This window comes from Lolium rigidum, chromosome 4 (genome assembly GCF_022539505.1).
Source record: "Lolium rigidum isolate FL_2022 chromosome 4, APGP_CSIRO_Lrig_0.1, whole genome shotgun sequence".
NCBI lineage: Eukaryota > Viridiplantae > Streptophyta > Magnoliopsida > Poales > Poaceae > Lolium > Lolium rigidum.
Genome location: NC_061511.1, coordinates 174,247,654 through 174,256,462, shown reverse-complemented (window position 1 = coordinate 174,256,462; position 8,809 = coordinate 174,247,654).

The window sequence follows — 8,809 nt, the reverse complement described above, 5'->3', positions numbered from 1 at the left end:
CGCTACGCTAGCATCTAAGAGCATCTCCAGTCGCGTCCCCCAAACCGTCCCCCAAAGGGATTTGGGGCGCGCCGGACAAAAAAAGCGTTCCAGCCGCGTCCCCCAAAGCCCTTTTTGTCCGGCGCGCCCCATTCGGTGTCCGGCGCCCCGAGCCCGTCCCCGTCCCACGGGGACGCACCGGGACGCCGGACACAGCGAAAAGCGAGGCGGGGAGTGGCGGGGCCGACCCGTCGCCGGCACAATTAATTTAAACCTAATCGTCGCCTACCTCGCGACGGAAGTTATTGGCGCGCAGCCGACGGTGCAGCTCCCGCAGAGGGCGCAGCCGACGCGTCCCGTCGCGCCTAGCTCGCGTGCCGGCGTTAATGAGCGCCACCGCTCCTCCGCCTCCCTCCGGCCTATAAAAAGGGGCGCCTCTCATCGTCCCTCTCACACACAAACCCTAGCGCCTCTCTCCCAAACCCTAGCCGCCACCATCTCTCAACAAGACTCGACGCTATGTCTGGTAGAGGCGGACCTCGCGGCCGCGGCCGTGGTCGTGGTCGTGGTCGTGGCCACGGCGTAGCTGAACGCTCGCCGTCGCCTTCCACGCCGCCGCCTTCATCATCGTCGGAGATGGACGTGGAGCCGGACGTCCTGTTCGAGTTCGTCCATGTCCTCAAGGGCGACCCGCGCGGCATCCAGAGGCTGCCGGACTCCTTCGCCGAGTACGTCGGCGGCGTACGCCCGCGCACGATGCATCCGCGGGAGCATTCGTGCGGCTACCGCCGGCGGATCGTCAAGGCGATCTACGACGCGCGCGGCAAGATGTACCTCAACATCGGGCCGGGAGAAGTTCGCGCGCCACCACAGCCTCCAAGCCGGCTTCATCCTCGTGTTCTCCTACTTGGGCAACAGGGACATGAAAGTCAAGGTCTTCGACGAGAGGCGCCGCTCCGGGACTACCACGTCGACAGGGACGACGACAAGCACCGACGAGGAGGACGACCGAATGAGTGTTGTTTCTTCGCAGCGAATACGTGCACGGAGGTTTCTGCCCGTTCGCCTCATCGGTAGAACCAACAAGGGCACCATCCTCCCCGCTGGATTTTCCAGCTTAGGTGATCGGGTGTGCCCTCGAGTGTTCTTTCTTAGCAGCGAACACACGAAACCTTCTATGCACGGCCTAGTTAGGTTTAGTTTCTTTGCAATATTTTATATTTGTGTCCACCATGGTTCAAACTATGTATTAGTTTGTGGAAAACCATGTTCCAAACCGTGTTTTCGTGTAAACCACGTTCCAAATTATGTATTAGTTTGTGGAAATTGAAATAAAAATGCCAGAAAAATTATTTTAAATGTTTGGGGCGGCGTTTGGGGGACGCGGCTGGGGAGCGACGTCCCCCAAACGCGGCACGAACGAAACACATCCCCCAAACGCTCGATCCGGCGCGGTTTGGGGGACGGTTTGGGGGACGCGACTGGAGATGCTCTAACCGTATAGCGGAAAACAGAGATAGCACATACGTAGTACGTGGACATGGGCTACTACACCACGGCCGGGGCCCTGCCTACTTGTGCGCCCCAGATCGGCGGAACGGCGCCACGGCGGCGGGACCCCCTGCCGGCTGCTACTACAAAGTAATAAAAGAGTCAGCGGGCCCCGCCTACAGATACCCAAAGCAACGACGTGATCATGTACCATCGCCACATGGCTCGAGATTCCGCTGTACAGTATATAAACACCCCTGCTCAGAACTTTTTTACTCCTATCTTTGTGTGACATGATAACGTTTTACCCCTGGCAGTACTCTGTCTGTACGCACCCGGCCGAGCTAGCTAGTTAATTAACGGGCGCTATGCTTGGCCGGTAATCACCCGTCTTCCCCCACAATCAGCAGAGGACACGGCGGTGGGGGCCACCTGTCACTGGCCCAGAGGGCCGCAACCCGCCGCCGGTAGAGACCACTCCTCCGGGAGCCGTGCAGGCTACGCTTTCCTCTGGTTAACCCGAATCATTGTCATTAGCGATGCGACCACGTGACGGTACCACCGCAAGACGCATGCCTCCTGTTTCTGGCCAACCAGCCTACCCTAGCTACGCGCCGGAGTCAAACGAGGTAGTGCTACGTATTGTCGGATATATAACCATCAACTGGATATATTTGACCCACGACCAGTATTTCCGTGGAAACGAACAAAAAATCTTTTCTGAAATTTCACCATAACATACACTTCTACTAGATCTGTCTTTTTTTTTCTCTACAAAATGGCATGTTTCCGTGACTCCTAGGATAAAAACTACGTTAGCTAGCCTAGGATTTAGACTACCATCACGAGACTTGGGGGTGGCGATAGGTGGCGGAGCATCACTCGTCGTCGTCAGTGTCTTTGTCAGAGAGGTCCATCGAGTCGTCGGAGTAGTCCACGATGACGAAGCCACGCCTCGCCATCTCTGAGTGGATGGACGCCCGCTTGGCCATGCGCACGTTGCGCTTCTCCTTGTCAATGGCGTTGCAGGGCGGCTTGGCCTTCTCTCACACGTTGGTGATGACCATCATGAGGGAGTTGCGACGGGCCATGACGAGGTGGCGCGCCTCCCACGAGGCGTTGTCCTCGTCGTTGCCCGAGTTGACCTCGATTGGCGGGAGCAGAGGCGTCGTGCGCGACGCCGGAATGAGCACCCACATTGCCGCCGAGGACAGCCCCGCCTCACCGTCATGCGCGCCACGGCTGAGTGAGGGGTGCGGCGGGAGGATGTCGTGCCAAGCGGGGAGAACACGCCGCAGCGGCGCGCTTGCTCGGAGATGTGCGTCGTGCGCTCGGCTTCTCTCCGACGCACACCTCGCCGATGCGGAGCCAATGCTGCCACCACGGTTGAAATTGGGTGTCGCCATCGTGGGCGAACTTAATCCGTGACATGGGAGGAGCTACACTTCTCTTCGGAGAGTCATCATGACAACGTCCTTGTCGTCGTTCGGCAGAGCCGAAAGGCGGCCGCTCCCACCTTGCACGTTGTCTATGGTGTGCTTTGGCCAGCGACTTAAGGAATTCAACCTCCAGGCTATCAAGCCGCATCGGAGCCCCTCTAGAGACGAAGTTGTTGGCTCCCGCCTCTACACACCAAGTGGTAACATGCTCGGCGACATAGAGGTTGACAACGGCGGGCTCAATGGTGGTAGTCATGGAGTTGGACCTAATTGATTTTGCTTTTTATCTTTTCTTCTCAAGGTCACTTCCCTCATAGTACCGAGGATCTAGCCACATCACGCGTGTGTATATCTTCTTTGACGTCCTTGCCAGTTGGGGCTAGCGGCACGGGCACCCGCCCAAGCTGATTGCGGTGACCCTGCATACCACTGTATGGTGTAGTATGTAAGTCGTTGACATAACACCAATGAAACACTTTACATTCCTCAGAGTGGTACAACAGAAACATATGCGGGTCCAAGACATGTCTATAGATCGAATTACATACAGACTCTTTGATAAGGGGTGACCCGATCTTCTCAGTAAGCACGGTGGTGATGATGATCACTGGATGAACACATCGGAGATAACAAGATGATGAAGTGGATGATAACTTGTATGACGTAACGAAGTCTCTCGATTGGTCCCTGTCGCCAATGCAACAGCTCTAAACCCTGCAAGATATTCCCAACTCTACACACTTGCGCACGTAGCCGCCGACCACGAAGCGGTAAGTTGCAACCGTCTAATACCCAATGGAACAGCAGATCACACAAGACTTTCAGGGGTTTACACCAAATCAATGCAATATGGTGTAGAAATTCTGTAGAGTTGCAAAGCAATCAACTATGAACTAGGGTTTATCTTAAACGTGGTCTAAACCTAATTTGGGGGCGTCCTGGGCACTTATATAGGGGTTCAGGACGACCAGGAGTCGAAAAGATACATAGAAAACCGACCCAGATTGGATCTGGTCGAGATAGACTCGGACACGGTCAGTCTAGGGGCCGGTCGACCGGGTGGTCCGATTTCAACTGGGCCAAGGACCGGGTGATGACCGGGTGCAGGTCGTGTGGCTCAGTACACCCGCCCTGATGTCACAAGCGTAGGATCCGGTCGGCGCCGAGCTGACCCGGCGTGGCGTCCGGTTGGATCGGGCTGGGGACAGGGCGCGCCGGCGTGGCGGCCGGTCAGACCGGGCCTAGCGCCTGCCTGAACTTCTTCTTCCCTCGCGCATGCCTCCCTCTCCTCCCTCGCGCTTCCATGGGATGTCTCTCCTCGTGCGATGCTTGCTCTCTCTTCATATCTGATCATACATAAGTATTAGGACTTAGGCAGTATAAAGTTCTCGTCGATCAAAGTATCACTTAGGAACAAATTCACCTGTTGTGTGAGTAGCTTCGCACGAGCTCTTGTAATGGGTCCAATCCTGACTTCATTGGACTTGAGCTTCACAGCAGCATCGTCTTCATCTTGCAATGACGGAGGTAGTAGTATAGTAGGAATGTCCTCATCATCTCCCCCCCTTCAAAAGACGTCGACCTCGACGCTACAAGGTCTTCTCCGTCATATGGTGTCAAATCAGCCATATTGAAAGAATTGATGACATCAAACTCATCAATTGGAAGATCTATAGAGTATGCATTATCATTGATCTTGGCAAGCACTTTGTAAGGACCAGCACCACGAGGAAGCAACTTGGACTTCCGTAGCTTCGGGAACCTATCCTTGCGAAAATGTACCTAGACCATATCACCAGGCTTGAACAACATCTCCTTGCGCTTCTTGTTCACCCTTGTAGCATTGTTCTTGTCTTTCTTCTCTATCAACTCTTTAGTCTTCACATGTATCTTTCGTACAAAATCTGCCCTCTTTGATGACTCCATATTGACTCTCTCATGTATGGGTAGAGGCAACAAGTCAAGTGGAGTAATGGGTTTGAAACCATACACCACCTCAAAGGGACACAGCTCTGTGGTAGAATGTACCGCCATGTAGTAAGAAAACTCCATATGCGGCAAACAATCCTCCCACTCCTTCAGGTTCTTCTTGATCATGGATCTCAACAGTTGTGACAATGTTCTCTATTCACCACCTCAGTTTGACCATCAGTTTGGGGATGACAAGTAGTGCTGAAAAGTAGCTTCGTCCCCAGCTTTCTCCAAAGCGTCTTCCAGAAGTAGCTCATGAACTTAACGTCATGATTAGAAACAATAGTCTTTGGGACTCCATGTAGACGTACAATCTCCCTGAAAAACAGGTTAGCAATATGCGACGCATCGTTGCTCTTGTGGCAGGCAATAAAATGTGACATCTTAGAAAATCTATCCACTACCAAAAATATAGAATCATGGCCTCTCTTAGTACGCGGCAAACCCAACCCAAAATCCATACTAATATCCTCTCATGGTGTAGTAGGTGTCGGTAAAGGAGTATACAAACCGTGAGGCTTCAGCTTGGACTTGGACTTGTTGCAAGTAATGCATCTCTTCACATACCTATCTACATCCCGCCTCATCTTTTGCCAATAAAAGTGATCAGCGAGCATGAGTAGCGTCTTATCACGCCCAAAGTGACCCATCAAACCTCTAGTATGTGATTCCTGCAATAAGAGCAAACACACAGACGATTCTGGAACACATAGTTTGTTAGCTCTAAACAAGAACCCATCATGTATGTGATATTTCTCCCATGCTTTACCAATAGCACATAAGTGATATGGTTCAGCAAAATCATGATCAGTGGCATACAAATCACATAGTACTTCTAATCCAGGAATTTTAATAACAAGTTGAGTTAATGGCATATTCTTCCTAGATAGAGCATCAGCAACAATATTATCTTTTCCCTTCTTATGCTTAATAATGTATGGAAAAGACTCAATGAACTCAACCCACGTAGCAAGACGTCTATGCAAAGTAGATTGGGCTTTCAAATATTTCAAAGCTTCATGATCAGAATGTATGATAAATTCTTTTGGCCATAAATAATGTTCCCAAACCTCAAGAACTCTAATTAAAGCATACAATTCTTTATCATATATAGGGTAGTTCAACTTAGCACCAGAAAGTTTCTCAGAAAAATATGCAATTGGGCGACCCTCTTGCATCAACACACCACCAATTCCAATACCACTAGCATCACATTCAATCTCAAATTGCTTATTGAAATCAGGAAGTGCAGACAACGGTGCAGAAGTTAACAATCTTTACAGTTCATCAATAGCATGATCTTGGGATGCGTCCCACTCAAAGACAACACCCTTTTTAGTCAATTCATTCAAAGGTGCATCAATAGTACTAAAATTGGGCACAAATCTTCTATAAAACCCAGCAATACCATGAAAACTTCTTACTTGACTCACATTCATAGGAGTTGGCCAATTTTGAATTGCTTCAATTTTAGACACATCTACTTCTACTCCATGCTTAGAGACAACATAACCCAGAAATATGACCTTGTCTTTGCAAAATGTGCACTTCTCAAGATTACCATAAAGTTTACTATCACGCAACACTTGCAAAACATGTCGAATATGTATAGTATGATCAGATTCATTGCGGTTGTAGATTAATATGTCATCAAAGTACACAACCACAAATTTGCCAATAAAATCACGCAAAACATGGTTCATCAGTCTCATGAAAGTGCTAGGTGCATTAGTTAAACCAAAAGGCATTAAAAACCACTCATATAAACCAAATTTTGTTTTAAAGGCTGTTTTCCATTCATCCCCCTCTCTCATCCTAATTTGATGATAACCACTACGCAAATCAATTTTAGAGAAAATAGCAACACCACTCAATTCATCTAGCATATCCTCTAAACGGGGAATAGGATGACGATATCGAATAGTAATGTTGTTTATCGCTCTACAATCTACACACATGCGTCATGTACCATCTTTCTTAGGAACTAGAATAACAGGAACAACACAAGGACTAAGGCTTATGTGAATATAACCTTTGTCGAGTAGCGCTTGTACTTGCTTTTGTATCTCCTTCGTCTCTTCGGGGTTCGTCCTATATGGCGTCCTATTGGGCAGCGAAGCTCCGGGGATCAAGTCAATTTGATGCTCAATACCATGCAATGGTGGCAATCCAGCTGGCACCTCCTCCGGAAACACATCGCTGAATTCCTGCAAAACACTAGAAACACCAAGAGAAATAGGGGTCATATCGTTAGAAACCAAAACCTCACCCTTGTACATTAGCACAAGATGCATGGCTGTAGGATCCTCACTAAATTCTCTCATGTCCTCTTTGGTGGCTAATAAGACTAAGGAATTCACTCTCTCACTTTTCGTTATATCACTCACGGCATTACAATTCTCTCGCCTATCTATAGGTGCATCCTCCAAGTTTACTTCAACTTTTTGACGAGATTCATTGACAATTTGTTATGGTGACATAGGCTGCAAGTTGATTTTCTTGCCCTTGAACTCCAAGTGATATGTATTGGCACGGCCATTGTGTTGCACAGAACTGTCATAGAGCCATGACCGACCCAATAGTAGGTGACACACCGTCATAGGATCCTTATAAGGTCAAATCTCAAAATCAACACGCACCATATGGTTTACCTTCATCTCACCATTGTCGCTCAACCACTGAATATAGTATGGATGTGAGTGCGGTAGATACTTTAGTTTCAGCTTGGTACACAACTCCTTGCTTGCTAAATTGCGGCAACGCCCGCCATCAATAATAACCTTGCAAGCTTTATCAGGACCAACTAGTGCCTTTGTTTGAAACAAATTGCAGCGCTGAGTAGATGCACTTGGCAACACATTAAGAGCACGCTGAGACACAACTATAGTGCGAGCTTCAGACGGATAAGCATCTACACCATCACTGTCGTAGTCATCTTCTTCTGGAGCATATGGATCAGCATCATCTCCAGTCTCATACTCATTGTCCTCATTGATAATTATGACCTTCGGTTAGGACAATCTCTTTTGAAGTGACCCTTTCCACCACATGTATGACAAGCCATATCACGGTTACACGCAGTAGACATGCTAGAACCACTTGCACCTGCAGCAGTTTCGGACTTCTTTGTGTTGGACACATTGGAGACCGGCTTGCTAGATGAAGTAGAAAAGGTCCGGAGCGCGAAGATGGCGCTGGCGCCGTTGATGGAGGCGCCCTAGGCCTGTAGCGCCCAGCTCCCGTAGCACGACCTTTGATTTGCGCTTCTTCAGCTAACTGTGCTTCAGCTTCTCTTGCATGATGTAGCAACTCATTCATAGTAGTGTAACTGTGATAACGAACAATGCCTTTGATATCATACTTCAAACCATGTAGAAAACGCTGCATTGTCATCTGAAGTGACTCACGGACACGGCCATGCTGCATAAGCATCTCCATCTCCATGAAATAAGTATCAACAGTCTTCACACCTTGTCTCAAGAGGGTCAACTTATCATATATAGATCGCAAATAATTAGTGGGAACGAAACGAGCTTGCATAATGGCCTTCATCTCGCGCCATGTAAGAACTGGCAATTCGTTATCTTCCTGGCGAGCACGTGTAACTCCATCCCACTAACGCAGTGCATAGCCATCAAATTCAGAGGAAGCAAGTTTAACCTTCCTATCTTCAGTATGGTCATGCAGACGCCACAACTTCTAAATTTTCAGCTCCCAAGTGAGGTATTCTTCAACATCAACACCTCCTTCAAACTTGGGTATTGAGAACTTTGGCTTACCCAAACCATCAACTTGCTGTTGTGGATAAGCACGGCGAGCTCCGAGTTCAACAAAGCCACGACCACGGTTACCACGTCCAGCACCACGACCAACACCAGGTGCTTCATCTTGAAGCTCAACATCTTCATCTTCATGTTGTTGTTGTAGTG